We start from the raw sequence: 16,705 nt of genomic DNA on the forward strand, positions 1-16,705 counted from the left end.
AATAAGTCAGTTAGAGAAAGACAGATATCATATGTTTTCACTCATGTGTGGAACCTGAGAAACTTAACAAGACCATGGAGAAAGTGTAGGGAAAAAAAATATTTTCAAACAGAGAGGGAGGCAAACCATAAGAGACTCTTAAATACAGCGAACAAACTGAGGGTTAATGGGGAGGGGCAGGGAGAGGGGAAATGGGTGATGGGCATTGAGGAGGGCACTTGTTGGGATGAGTACTGGGTGTTGTAAGTGATGAACCACAGGAATCTACCCCCAAAACCAAGAGCACAATGTATACACTATATGTTAGCTAACTTGACATAAAAAAAATTAAAAGATAAAAAATAGGCCAAAGACATTAGCTTACACCTCACCAAAGAAGATACACAGATAGCAAATAAGCATTTGAAAATATATTCCACATCATAAGTCATCAGGGAAAATGCAAATAAAATTGTTGTTTATACCCCCTGATACATATGGCTTTGTTTTTTTGCAGTCATGTTTTTAAATCAGGAAAATTATAACTGTGCAGTCACACTGAGGCAGCTTTATTTTTTTTTAATTGAGATATAATTGACATATAACATTGTATTGGCTTTAGGTATACAAAAAATGATTTGATGTATGCATATATTGTGAAATGGTTGCCACAACAAGTTTAGCTAACATCCATTACCACACATAGTTTCACATTTTTTCCTTGTGATGAGAACTTTTAAGATATACTGTCTTAGCAACTTTCAAATATACAATACAGTATTATTAACTATGGCCACAATGCTGTGCACTACATCCCAGGACATATTTATCTTATAACTGAAAATCTGTACCTTTTGACCACTTCCATCCATTTCAGCCAGTCCCCTAACCACCACTCTGGCAGTCACCAGTCTGTTCTCTGTTTAAGTTTATATTGTTTTGTTTTTAAAGTTTACCTAAGTGTAATCATACAGTATTTGTCTTTCTCTGACTTGTTTCACTCGACACAATGCCTCCAAGCTCCATCCATGTTGTCACAAACAGCAGGATTTTCTCCTTTTTTGCACTGTATAATATTCCATTGTGTGTGTATACATGTATATAATATATATTATGTTTTTCACCCAATCATATATCAATGGACACTTTAGGTTGTTTCCATGTCTTGGCTTTTTTAACAACGCTGCAATGAACGTGGGGGTGCATATATCTCTTTGAGATAGGGATTTCATTTGGAACGTATACCTAGTGGTGGAATTGCTAGATCATATAGTAGAACTAGCTTTCATTTTTTGAGGAATCTCCACACTGTTTCCTATAGTGACTGCACCAATTTACAATCCCACCAATAGAACACAAGAGCCCCCCTTTCTCCACATCCCCACCAATAGTGGTTACCTCTGCCTTTTTCATGATAGCCATTCTAACAGCTATGAGGTGATATTATGGTTTTAGTTTGCATTTCCATGATCTTTACTGATATTAAGCACTTTCCACGTACCTGTTGGTCATCTGTATGTATGTTTTATTTGGAAAAATGTCTATGCAGATCCTCTGCCCATTTTTTTAATCAGCTTATCTAGATTTTTTTCTATTGAGTTGTATGAGTTCTGAATATTGGGGCACCTGAGTGGCTCAGTCGGTTAAGCGTCCAGCTTTGGCCTAGGTCGTGATCTCACCGGTCGTGAGTTTGAGCCCCGCATCAGGCTCTGTGCTGACAGCTCAGAGCCTAGAGCCTGTTTCAGATTCTGTGTCTCCCTCTCTCTCTCTGTTTCTCTCTCTCTCAAATAAATAAACGTTTAAAAAATGTGCATATTAATCCTTTATCAGATATATGACTTGCAAGTATTTTTTCCCATTCAATAAGCTGCCTTTTCATTTTGTTGATTTCCTTCTGTATGGAAGCTTTTTTGTTTGATGCAGTCTCACTTGTTTATTTGTGCTTTATTGTCTGTACTTTTGGTGTCATATTCAAAAATCATTGTCAAGACCAAAGCCTAGGAGCTTATGCTCTGTTTTCGTCTCAGAGTTTTAAAGTTTCAGATCTTACATTCCAGTCCTTCATTCATTCTGAGTTGATTTTGTGTATTATGTAAGATGGTAGTCCATAGGTTTCATTCTTATGCACGTGGCTGTCCAGTTTTCCCAACCCATCTATTGCAGACACTGCCCTTTACCCACCATGTAGTCTTGGCTCCTACATCATACATTAATTGACCATATAATTGCAGGTTTATTTCTGGGCTCTCTACCCTTTTCCATTGATCTGTATGTCTGTTTTCATGCCAAAGCCATACTGTTTTGATTACTATAATTTTGTAATATAATTTGAAATCAGGAACGATGATGCCTCCAGTTTTGTTCTTTTTCCTCAAGATTGCTTTAGCTACTTGGGGTTTTGTGGTTCCATAAAAATTTTAGAATTTTTTTCCTATTTCTGTGAAATATGCCATTGGAAGTTTGATAAAGATTGCATTGATTGAATCTGCATATTGCTTTGTAGAGTATGGACATTTTAACAATATTAATTCTTCTAATCCATGGCAGATTATCTTTGCATTTATTTTTGTCTTTTTTTATTTCTTTCATCAATGTCTTATAAGTTTCAGTGTGTCGCTTTCACCCTTTCAGTTAAATTTATTCCCAGGTACTTTATTATTTTTTATGTAGTTGTAAATGGGATTGTTTTCTTAATCACTCTTTCTGATGGTTTATTATGAGTGTATAGAAATGCAACTTATTTTGTATATTGATTTTGTGTCCTGCAGCTTTACTGAATTCATTTATTAGTTCTAATGGTTTTTGAGTGGAGTCTTCAGGGTTGTCTATATATAGTATCATGAAAATCTACAAATAAAGACAATTTTACTTCTTCCAATTTTGTTGCCTTTTATTTTATTATTGTTTTTTTAACATACTGCTGTGGCAAGAGTAGGAATAAAAGTAGCAAGAATGGGAATTGTTGTCTTGCTCCCAAGAAGACATTTAAGTTTGGGATGCTAGGGTGAATATTATGTTAGCTTTGGGCTTATCATATATGGCCTTTAATATACTTTGAGGTACATTTGCTCTATACCACTTTGTTGAGAGTTTTTACTCTAAGTGAATGTTGAATTTTGTCAAATGCTTTTTCTGCACCTACGAAGATGATCATATACCTTTTATCCTTCATTTTGTTAACGTGGTGTATCACATTGCTTGATTTGTGGATGTTGAACCATCCTTGCATTTCTGGAATAAATACCACTTGATCATGCTTTTTGACCCTATTAATGTATTGTTGAATTCAGTTTGCTAATATTTTGTTGAAGATTTTGACATGCAATACAGAGATGGAGCTGGGTAAGAGGAGTATGGGAGGGTAACTATTAACTTTTTCCACATATACCTCTGTATGATTTAGTATTTTTTATGGGTTCCATTCTACTTTTATCATTTTTAATGGGTCAGAGTTTCACTCATGGTTTTGGAAAATCCATGAATTCGTTAATCCATTAATTCATCAAAATCCATTAATTCTGAACCCAATAAGACTAAGCATTTAACATTTAGTTCTACTTTTTGTGGTTTTAATCGAGCATTTTACATGATTCCATTTATCTCCTTTCTTATATCAATTATGGTATGATATGATCTTAAAAGCTTCTTTTTAAGCTTTTTTAAATGGTTACCTTAGCGTTTTCAATATACCTTATAACTAATCCAAGTCCCACTTCAAATAATACTTTGTCACTCTACAGTTACTGCAAGCACCATATAAGAACAAAATATTACCAATTCCTTTCTCCTATCCCTGTATCATCATTTGTCAGTCATTTCATTTATAAATAAGTATACGTGTGTGTGTGCAGCATAAGCAAAATAAATATACAAATAAAATACATAATACATAGCAGACATCATTGAATATATGCATAAATATATACATAACCATACACAATCAAATACATTGTCACTATCATTACTTTGAACAAACTGTTATCTGTTAGATCAATTAAGGATAGGAAAAATGAAACTTTTTCTTACTTTCCTTTATTCCTTAGCCAGTACTCTTCTTTTCTTTATGTATATCCAAATATGTGACATATCATTTTCCATCTTTCTGAAGAATTTCTTTTAACATTTCCTGCCAGACAAATCTACTGGCAACAAATTCTCTCATTTTTTGTTTGAGAAAGTCTTTATTTCTCCATCACATTTAAAGGATAATTTCACAGGAAACAGAAATCTAGTTGGTGGATCTTTTTTCTCCTAGCACTATTTCACTCCATTCTATTCTTACTTGCCTAGTTTCTGAGAAGTCAAATGTAGTTCTTATCTTTGTTCCTCTTACGGGTAAGATGTGTTTTCCTCTGGCTTCTTTCAAGGCCTTTTAACTTTGAGTTTCTGAACTTTGAATATGATATGCCTTGTATCTTTTTGTTGTTTTTATTTTTCATCTGTATATTGCATTTATGCTGCCTGATGTTCTCTGAGGCCACTGGATCTGTGGTTTTGAGTCTGGCATTAATTTGGGGAAATTCTCCATCATTACTTCAAATACTGCTTCCATTCCTTTCTCACTTTCCTCTTCTCATGGCATTTTCATTATGTGTATGTTACACCTTTTGTAGTTGTTCCACAGTTCTCAGATTATCTGCATTAAGTTGGGCTTTTCAGTATTTTTTCTTTTTGTCAGTTTTGGAAGTTTCTGGTGTCATTTCCTCGAGCTCAGACATTCCTTCCTCAGCTGTGTCTGGTCTACTAAGGACTTCATCAAAGGCTTTCTTCACTCCTGTTATGGTGTTTCTTATCTCTAGCATTTCTTTTTGATTTTTACTTAGAATTTCCATCTCTCTTCTTATATTACCTATATTACCTTCTTATATTATCTTATATTACCTAAGAATAGGTAATATACTTTCTCCACTAAAGTCTCTAGCATATTAGGGGTTTTTTTTTCTTAATTCCTGGTCTGATTATTGATCCAGCATTCTTGCTGAATCAAACTCTGGTTCTGATGTTTATTCAGCCTCTCCAAATTGTGCTTTCTGCCTTTTAGTATGTCTTATAATTTTCTGTTGAAATGTGGACATTATGTAGTGAGTAAAAGGAACTGCAGAAAATAGGCCTTTGGTAATATAGTGGTAAGGTATGGTGAGATGGGAAACATCCTATAGTCCTACGATTTTGTCTCTGTCTTTTGGTGAGTATGTGTCCCTGAACTGTAGATCTCACCAGTGCTTCTCTGTTTTTTCACCTCTTATATGGAATTAGATAGCTATAGGGGGCTGGAATTAATATTTCCCTTCCCCCAGGTAGGTTAGTCTCTGCTAAAACCCCAGCAGATTGGGTTCTATAAAGGTGGACCTTGTTAAGAAAACAGAATGCTTTGGTATATTTCTAAATTGTTCCTTTTTCCACTCTTCCATCCAGAAGCCCCAGGAGATTTTTCTCCAGTATTCACCATGAGAACCAGACTGGGCTCTGGGTGACAAAAATCACAAAAGTGTGGGGACCTGGTGAGTTTTTAACTTATACTTGTCCACACAGAGCCTGTAGAAATTTTTCAATTATAGTTCAAGTTTTCCTCCCCAGAACTAGTTCCTGTAGAGATTTCTGCTTAAGGGTTTCTGCTTTAGTGACTTGTGATTTTCTGTCTGACTCTCCAGTTTTAGCGGCAGCAATGTGCCCTGTGACCCCACTTTTTTAAGGATCTAAGAAGAATTATTTATTTTTCAGTGTGTTCAGTTGAAGCCCAGGTGAACAGTTAAGACAGAGGGGTGACTTTTGAGCTCTTTACATACTGGACTTGAAACAAGAGTCCTGGGATAACTTTTAAAACATAACAAGTTGCACTTCAGTTGTAAATGTCAATAGTAATGACATTATAAAATAGCTTTGAAAGGTACCAAGTGCCATGTAAATATAATTATTGTTTAAAGTAATGGCATATTGAGATATCATGATTTCAATAGATTGTATATGCAGAAACCTTAGGCAACATTGTTTCATTAAAATACTAGTTCATGCCTAATATACTAGATTTTCCTTCATTTTGAAAAATAAATTGTCCACAGTCAGTTTAATTGACCACTAAAACAATGCTCCCTGAATATTTCAACATATTAGGTATTTAGGGGATCAATGAATCATCCATTTAGCTTAAAATGCATTGAAGCTTCCTCAGATTTATAACTTTCATCTTCTTGTGCAATTCAAAAGTAACCATGCAAAGCCAAAGAATCACCACCCACAAAAGAAAACTGAAGTTCAGTGCTATAAACTTAAATTTAATAACCCAAAGATAGTCTCCCTAAACAGACTACCAATGAATTCCTAGCTGAATCTTGATAGAAATCTCAATATAAGGATTTTTTGAGAGAAAAACAATTTATATTTTAAAAATCCAGTAAGTGAAATGGAAAAAGAATCTTGTGAACAATATTTTGTGAGACTTGTGAACTAGAGCAGATGTTTTTCCCCCAAATTATTACAATTCTCCTGATTTCCTGAAAGCCATTTTCTTAACTGCTTTTGTAATGTTAGCTACTTCAAACTTGCATGCACCATTTATGAAGGGAGGAAAAAAGGTAGTTAACTTGTCTTCTGTCTGCTTTATCCAAACATTAAAGTTTCCATTCCCCTATTCTGAATCTTTGCTTTATAAGATAGGGAGTTATATCCTTTGCTTTCAAAAGGAATTCCTTCAACAAAAAAAGAAATGACTCAATCAATATCCCAAAGTGCTTGCCGAGTACCATAGAGGGCATATTGTCTCCTAGGGTTTATGGAGTACAAGAATTCTGCTCCTTGATTCAACATTCCTGTAAGTACTCAGAGAGTACCACAGAGAACACAATGTTTACTAAGATCCACAGGATACAGGGATGGTTTCTACATCCAAGATGTTTATAATATGCTATGCTTAGCAACTGTATTTATGGCACTGGAAGACTTTGAAGGTATTGGTAAAGAACTTCAGAGGGGGTTAAGAGATCTAAAACATAAAAACTAAATATAATAGCTCTCAAACAAAACTTTACTTGGCAAAATTCTTAACAATCCTGCCATCTGACTACTAGAACGGAAAAGAAGCCTAACCTAATGACAAATTCCTAAATCTAGAAATCAAGCTACACTTAATGTCCACTGGCAAATGCACTCAAAACAGTGACCTCCTGGAAGCATTTTTCAGTTTATGATCATAATTATGACTTTTTTGTCCCACTTTGGTGCTAGCGATAAGAAGGAAGAGAAAGCAGACTAGGGTAGACTAAAAGAAAATGGAATAATATTTTAGAAATCATCAACAACATCATTAAGTAGAACAACAGCCCATACTGTTGATCTGATGAACAAAAGTTACCCTCGCAGTGACTGAAAAGCCAGGCAGGCCTCCAGATTCCTGGTCTACGGTGTCCTTTAAACCAGAACAAAAGCTGAAGAGTGAATTTAGAGGAGGAACTGGTAAGTCACATCAGAATCGGAAACACCTCTTGCAACACCGCACACTGCAGCATAGCTGCTGATAGCGAGGAGCCGCCGCAGAGACCGCTAATAACAGCAATGGATGTGCAATTAGGGATAAAAGGTATGCTGTTCCCAAATCAAAGAGAGTGAGCACTAAAAGGTTATCTCTGCATATCGAGAAATTATACTGAACAAACACACAGAGTTAAGGGGAAAGGCTAACACTAATGCATGGGCCACTTGGGCCATTTCTTGCACCTTTAGACCTGAGGTGATGTTGTAACAGGTCATCTTTCATAAAACAACACAAAAATTCCACTTTCAAACAGAATTTAGCACGTTGTCAACTTTGATCATGCTGTCAAGGAAACAGTATTGATTTCAGCGTTTGCTTCGAGAATTATCTGTATAGAATGATGAGGGTGTGTTGGTTAATTATAGATTCCTGGGCCTACTGAATCAGAATCTCTCAATCAGCTGATTCTTACAACAGCATGAAGTTCGAGAACCGGGAAAACGAACCTCTCACCTCTTATCTACCTTTAAATCCTGCCTTAACAGTTGTGATTTTTATTTTCTTGAGTCAGTAAACAAAAGTTTGAAATGCTTCAAAAATCACTTATATCCTCCTACGTTTTATACTGAACAGTTTTTAAAGCTTGGTTTCTAGTTCTCGGAGCCTAGGATGATGTTGTTCCAAGTGTTTCCAATTTCTGCCTGAACTGGGATGAGAATAGTGGAAAATAAATATATTCAAGAGAGATCTAGGATGAGGGGAATAATAGCTGAAACTTACAGTGTACGAGGTATTATTCTAACTGCTTTATATGTGCTAACCCAAAACAAATGCTTCAGGATTTATTACCACTGTTAACATTATTCCCATTTTGTAGTAGTGGAAAGCAAGATGAAAAAAAGAGTGAAATAACCTTCTCAGCATGAAGAGCTAGTGAGTGGGAGCAATCGGACTCAAAACAAGACAGTTGAGGATAATAACCAATATTCTTAACCACCCTCCTCTTGACTCTGTAGAAATCAGCAGGATTTAGTGACTAGTTATGGATTAATTGCAACATCATAGTGACTCTTGGTTTCTGGATTAAGATGTAAACATGAGTCATGTTTACTGAAACAGAAATAGCTACTAAGAAGTGTAACGACACATACAGAATGGTTTTATTGTAACAATTAACTTTTTAAAAGAAATTGCAGATTTTGGTAAGATGGATCTTTCCTACTAATTACAACCACAAACTCTGGAAAAAATTTTTGAAAAGCAGCTATCTGAAAGTGAAACAACTGAAGGACAATTGGGAAAGAACTCAAAACCTAGAAAATGACCCGTAGCAGTGAGTTTACTGGGGTTTTTTTCTTCTCATTTATGTCTAGATTTTCACCCCAAAATGGACCAAGTCCCAAAATTGTGCAACAGGCATGGACAGTGAAAACTCCAGGAAAAAAAAAAAAAAGAGGCTCACTCTCTAATCATAAACCCAGGAAAGAGGATCTCTGCATTCTGGCAAGTGTCCAGCGATTCCTCCTTCTTTCTCCTTCTTTTCTTTTCTCTTTCGACCTTCCCTGAAGCCAGTCCCAGTCTCAAAATGGCACTGTTATGGCAGCATATAGTCCTAGACGCCACGTAGTGGGCACCTGAAATCTTAAGGGAAAACAATTCCCTCTGGCAAGAATCAGAAATGGAGCTCTTATGTGTCCTACAGTGTAGGGGAGGATTTCTTTCCTTTTTTTCTTTTTCTCTTTTCTCTCATTACTGTATTCTGAGGGCAGCCACCAAGGCTCAAACTGTGCAATTTCATGGGAAGCGAAAACCCCAAGAGTTTTCGCTAGGGTTTCCTGGGCGCCAAGGAACATGGGAGGAATCCCAGAGAGAAGAGAAATGGAGAAAGAGATTTCCAAATTCTGTATTTTAACCAATACAAATCCCAGGCTAATCCTCTAGCTACAAATGCACAGAACAGACCCAAAAAATCATAGCAAATTTGTTGAGAAAGCCTATGCCATCTCTTCCAGAAAAGAGAAGAGAACATTTCCCAGTTTAAGGAGGCCAACATTACTCGATACCAAAGTAAGTCAAAGGTGTTACAAGAAAATAAAACTATAGACCAATGTCCATGATGAACATAGATAAAAAAATCCTCCCTGAAATATTAACAACTTGAATATAAAGCAATATAAAGAAGGATAATACATCTCAACCAAACTGGGGTTGATACCAGGAATGCAAAGCTGATTCAATATTTGAAAATCAATCAATGTACTTGACTGTATTAATGGACTAAAGGAAAAATATCATATGATCATTTCAATAGATACAGAAAAAGATTTTAGGGGTGCCTGGGGGGTTCAGTCGGTTGAGCCTCCGACTTCAGCTCAGGTCATAATCTCGCAGTTCGTGAGTTCGAACCCCATGTCGGGCTCTGTGCTGACAGCTCAGAGCCTGGAGCCTGCTTCAGATTCTGTGTCCCCCTCTCTCTCCGCCCCACCCCTGCTTGTGCTCTGTCTCTCTCTGTCTTTCAAAAATGAATAAACATAAAAAAAGTTTTTTAATAAAAAACAAAAAAGATTTTAACATGTATTCATAATTGTTAAAAATTTCTCAGCAAACTAGGGGAAAAAAGGAAGCATTCTTATCTTGATAAAGGGTATCTATAAGAAAAAACCCTACAACTAAGAACAAAATTAGCAGTGAAAGATTGAATGCCTTACCTCCTAAGATTAAGAACAAGGTAATGGTACCTGCTTTCACCATTCCTTTTAACCTTGAATTGGAAGTACCAGCCAATTCTATAAGATAAGAAAAAGAAGTAAAAGCATTCAGAATATAAGTAAATAAATAAAACTGTCTATATTTGCAGATAATTCTATTCTCATCATAATAAATACCAAGGTATCCACAAAAAAGCTTCTGAAACAGTGAATTTAGCAGGTTCACTGGATACAAGGATAATATATAAAAATCAACTGTATTATTTATATCCTAGCATTAAAAAATTGAAAATCAAAATTAAGAGAAAACTACTATTTATAATAGTAACAAAAAATTTATGTGAAATACATAGGCATAACTCTAACAAAATATCTTCAGGTTTTATATGTTGAAAACTACAAAGCAATGAGGAAAGCAGTTAAAGAAGATCTAAATAGTTGGAAAAATATGCCATGTTCATAGATTGAAAGGCTCAATGCTATTAAGATGTCAGTTCTTCCCAAAATGATCTATAAACTTAACACAACGACAATCAAAATCCAGAAAGACTTTTTACAGATATCAACAAGCTGATTCTAAAATGTATATGAAAAAAATAAAGGAACTGGAATACCTAAACCAATTCTGAAAAAAATAAAAAAAGATTACTCAGACTACGTGACTCCAAGACTTACTATAAACATTAATGAAGATAGTGTGGCATTGGTGAAAGACACATAGATCAATAGCACAGAACAGAAAGTTCTGAAGTAAGCCTATAGGTGATTTTTGAGAAACACAATGGAGAAGAGATAATTCTTTGCATCCACAAATTGTGATGGAAACACTTGGATATCTGTACGCAAAGAATAGATCGTTGGCTTATTTCTCACATCTATGCAAAAATTAGCTCAAAATGGATCATAGACCTAAGTATAAAAAATAAACCTATAAACTTCAAGAAGAAAACATTGCAGAAAATTCTTTTGACCTTGAAACAGGCAAAGAGTTCATAGATGCAATTGGTAAAAAAAAATGGTCCATAAAACAAATTAATAAATTAGACTTATTTTAAAACTTTTGCTCTATGGAAAAAGACTGCTAGTGGAATGAAATTATTAATCACAGGAAAAATATTTTCATATCACACATCTGATTAACATTTCTATGCAAAATATGTTTTTAAAATTCTAAAAACAATATGAAAACAAAAAATCCAATTAAAATTGGGCAAAAGATTTGAGCAGACATTTCATAAGAGAAGATAAGCAGTTGGTAAATAAGCATGTTAGAAGATGCTCACCATCATGATTCATCAGAAAATGCAAATTAAATCCACAAGATATCACTACTTATCTACCACAATGGGTATGGAGAGGGTGTGGGGGAGACAAATCCTGGACAGGATGCAAAACAACTAGAACTCTCATATACTCTTTGTAAGAATGCAAAATCACACAGTCACTTGGGAAAACAATTTGGTGTTTCTTATAAAATGAAGCATACACTTACCATTTGACCCAGCAATCTCACTCCTCAGTATTTACCTAAGAGAAATGAAGACTTATCTCCACACAAAATCTTGTATATGAATGTTTATAGCAGTATTAGTCATAATTGCCAAAAACTGGGAACAATCCAAATGTCCTTCAATGTGTGAATAGATAAGCAAATTGCAGTACAAATTATAATACTATTACTCAGCCACAAAAAAAAAAAAGAATGTGCATTGATACAAGCATCAATATATTTGAATCTCAAAGGCCTTTTGTGAGTCAGGGATGCCAGGCTCAAAAACTACTCCAAATTTGATTCCACTCAGATTTTTCCACCTGGAAAAGGCATAACTATAGGGACAGAGAACAGGTAAGTGGTTGCCGGGGGTTAGGTGTAGGGGGAAGATTTGACTACAAAGGGAGAGCAAGAAGGACTTTTGGGGCATGATGAAACCATTCTGTATATAGGTGGTGGTTACACAATTTTTTGATTTGTCAAAACTCACAGAACTATGGACTTAAAAGTGATTTTTGCTGCATACATTTTAAAAATAAATTTCAAAATAAAAATACTCTTAAAATGCTAAGGTGCTCATGGCTTATGGGGAAGGGGAAGGAGGAGAGGGAAAAGTACCCAATGAGAAGAAATGTTTTTCCAATGCATTGTTCACAGTTTGCAGTGTAGTTAGAATTCTCACCATGATATATACAAAAACAAGGATAGGAAGAAGCATCTTATACATCTAGAGCACATCCATAGACTCTTAATATTGATTTGCATTTATTAACAATATTATATTGTTTATGTCTGACTTTTATTTGTACATTATGCATTTGGTTCAGCAAAAGAATGATCACAGATCTTTTGCCAAAAATAGTGTTACACAATAAATATGTGTCATTATCTTGCAACTACCTGAGACATATCATTAAGTTCTGTTCTTCTTCCTTGCCAACAATCCCAGTTTTTGAGGGAGATGGAATTGAACTTCAGGCAAAATACTGGTTGCTTTACTATGTAAATCCCACTTCCCCAGTGGGATTCAACTCCCTGCTCTAATTTTAAAGGGGATGATATTCCAGCAAAAGATCCATGGCAAAAATTCTCATTTCTACATTCTTCCAACATTTATAGAAAAAATGATTAAATGGGAGAATACAGCAGTCTACTGGGTGAGCACAAAGTTCTCTAGAATTTAGAAATTAGAATTGGTTCCTCCCTCTTCTGTTGATGGAAAAAAAGCAGAAGAGCACCTTGAACTACATCCTCAATCTCTCACAGTAGTAGTCCCTGAGAGAACCACTTATACATTTTGAAGTTGTTAACAGTGATTGTAATGGATTTTTAAATATAATGGACTTGTGAATACTCCAGCATGGGCTGTGCAAATAATATATATGTAGCAGTTAGTTAAGGCTTAAAGTTTAAGCTCCAGAGGCAGTTGTCTTAATCAAGAATGCACAGCTCAGGTTAGTCAACTAATATTATATCAAAAAGGTCCAAATTCTATAAGTTGCTATTATAAGTACTTCTTTTACCCTATGTTAATCAACTATTGACACTTTGATAATTATAATACTTAATATCAGACATGGGTCTTTTCATAACTAAAAACTATGGCCTGATAACTAGCACATAAATCTCAGAAATTGGTTCTTACTGGTGCAACAATCAAACATATTCATGACATGTGGGTTGAGTAAAATATTTGAGATATGCTCATCATTCTTTGATGAAAAAAGTTTAAGAATCTAGCAAAACCTCCATCTTTCACCATTAGAGTAGAACCTGAGGCTTGATTCCCTAATCTGTCCTTTTGTCTAGTCATTGATACAGAAAGTTTTCTGAATGTTTGATTCTAGCTACAAGAATAAAAGAATCCTCTGGAATGCTGTTGTGTCTGCTTTAAGTGCACCTTTCATTCAAGGTATGATCAGAGTATCCAAACAAAAAGGAGAGCTGGGACTTCATTGAGCCTCTAGAGTAGGTTGTAGGAAATACTGAAGATATTGTATTCTAACAAACTGTAGTTTAATTCATCTTTGTATATGAACATAAACTTTCTTTCATTATTATAATATAGAGAAATTGTAGTCAACCCTCACCACTTTAAATGTGTTACATATTATGAAGAACCTGTCATGGTGCAAATTATTTTAGGTCAATTCTTTCAACTATAGGGAGGTCCTTCTTCTCCCTGGAGGTACTAAATAGTTTGTGATTCACATAAATGTCTAGAACTGTGGTAATTCAAGGATTATGGTATGACATATTTATATACAGAAAGTATGTAGATATCCTACAGCTTGGGGGAGGGAAGCACAAAGTGAATCCAGAAAGTTCCCACAATCCTTAGCAGGTTTCTCCTGAAGACCTTTACCACTTTGAGAGGATCATGCACACACAGAAGTGGAAGTGAGAACCACTGGTGTAAATGATGAAAGATAGGACTTTGATGAGTCGCCCTGCCTTAGCCAGACCATGGGGGATAGTACTTGGGAGCAGTAACACCCACATCAAGACCACCCTGCTTACAGAAACCCCTGCTAGACACATCTATTCAACCATGCCCATTATAGTAATAAAAATGCCCTTGGAACATAGTACAGTGTTTCCAAACCAACCCTTTACTAAATACTAATTAAACAATAATGCCTTTTCCCAAGGACTTAAAACAATTGAAACTGAAAGACATGAAAATCCTCAAAATATTCTTCTAGTCTACCATCTTCTCCTGGCTTTACTTCCCTCTCACTAGCCTGAGACTATGAGTTTAGTCTTTAACCACTGTTCCCCATAATGTCACAGAGCCTTTCATGTTCATTCCCCTCAACCATGCCAAATTCAACCAGAGGCCATTCTCAACATCAGTTTTCTCTAGTTCCACTCCTAGGGCTGCCAATTTTTTTTACTGGATCCACTTAAATGCAACTTAATCTTATCTGGGTCTTTACTGATATTCAACTCTCAAAAAATCTTAGGGTTAGAAGGACTTTAGATGATACCCAGTTCAATGCTCTCATTTAAAACAAATCCCCTCTACAGTTTCCCTGAGAGATAACCATCCAGTTTGTGAATGAATTCATTAAGCAATAGGTCAACAATTTACCCTGAAAGAATTCCCCTCAAGTTTTACAAAATGTATATATTGCCTGATGAGAAACCAACATCCCTAAGTTTTCTGACAAGCCGTCTTGGTTTTATCTCTGTCAAAAGCAAAATAAATCTGCTCTCCATGCCATATGGCATCCCTTCAGTCACTTGAAGCCCATTTCCTTGTCTCTCCTGTCTTGTCATCATAAATTAAGGTTACAGTTTCCTTTTATGACATGTTTCTCAGATCCTTCTCTCAAATTATAGTCAGTATGCACAAGATTTGATTGTGTTATGGTGGGGTGAATAGTGAAGAGACGAAGGTACTCTGATGCCCATGGAGAGCATTATTGGGACGGAGAGATGGAGGGGAAGTAGAACATAAGGAAAACAGGTCACTATCACAGTAATGTCCACTTGATAATGTTTTCCAAAGTTTCAACCAAATTAAAAGGTGTCTAGTTCCAGAGACAATCCAGATCGGTCTTGGTCTGCGAGATTTTATACACAGTACACCCAATCCAGTGCTTGCCAACATGCTTAATAAATATTTATTAAATGTTTGAACAACCAAAATAGAGAAGTTCCTGGGGTTTAAGAATTTTTGTCATTTTGTAATTTTTGAAATGTGTCCTTCATAACTTGCTCAGAAAAATCGTATTTTAGAGAAAAGGTGAAAACACCAGGGGGAATAAAAGGGTATAATTATTAAATTTTTTTGGTTGTTAATGAGTAGCTCTTGTTTAGTTTTTGTATTACTATTATAGGGGAAAAACAAAACCAAAATTCTTTGGCCATCTGGAAGAATTTTATTCAGGGCTTTTCAAAAATTCACCTTTTTCCAACTAAACCCTTCCCTCCCTCTGTTCCCAAGAAATTGATATCCTCATCTTAATGCTACCCTGCTCTCAGCTCAGGCTGAGCACCCCCAAAGATACCCACTAAAGCTTATTTCTTCTGATCTTCAGGTCCTCCTTAAGACACATCAGCAACTTAAACATCTCTTTCACATTCCTCCAAACTGCTTTTAACTTTTGCCCCAAGGCTTATTGACCTACCTTTGACTTGAATTTTCAAGAATAATCTGTTACTGCAGAAATCTAGACAGGTCTCTTTAATTAAAAAAATCACTAATTCCTGGGGCACCTGAGTGGCTCAGTTGGTTAAGCATCCAACTTTGGCTCAGGTTATGATCTCATGGTTCATGAGTTCAAGCCCTATGGCGAGCTTACTGCTGTTGGCACAGATCCTCTGCCCCTCTCTCTCTCTGCCCCTCCCTGGCTTGTGCTTTCTCAAAAATAAATGAAAAGAGTTAAAAAAATTTAATGTTTATTTATTTTTTAGAAAGAGAGACAGAGTGTACGAAGGAGAGGGGAGAGAGAAGGAGACACAGAACTGAAAGCAGGCTCCAGGCTCTGAGCTGCCAGCACAGAGTCTGATTAAGGGCTTGAACTCACGAACAATGAGATCATGACCTAAGCAGAAGTCAAATGTTTAACCGACTAAGTCACCCAGGCGCCTCAATAAAAACATTAAAAAAAAAATCACTAACTCCTAAGAATTATCCATTCTGTACAGATGTACAAAAACAGCAAAATTATACCAGGAGGAAATCACCAACAGGCTGCAGTCGACTAAGCTTTAGTATAGGTAACTCAACTTCTTTCCTTTCAAGCTTGGATTTAGCCATGAAAAGACAAGAGAGGAGAAAGCTGCTAGGAAACAACCGTAAAATGAAAAGTGAAATGCAGGAATTGAGTCAATTTTTTATAGATAAGAATTGTATTAACAATAATAATGTTTGGGTTTTGCAGTACAGTGCTCAACCCTAGACTATGGGGCTTTCTCTAAAGGACTTTGGAAATTTGGAGTATTTTGAGTTTCCCTGAATTTTGTTCAGAGTTCATGCTGACATTTTTGGAGCAGCCAATATATTCCTCATTGATCTATTATACTGTTTTGTTAATTCAATTAAATGCT

Source organism: Acinonyx jubatus, chromosome B1, assembly GCF_027475565.1.
Source record: "Acinonyx jubatus isolate Ajub_Pintada_27869175 chromosome B1, VMU_Ajub_asm_v1.0, whole genome shotgun sequence".
NCBI lineage: Eukaryota > Metazoa > Chordata > Mammalia > Carnivora > Felidae > Acinonyx > Acinonyx jubatus.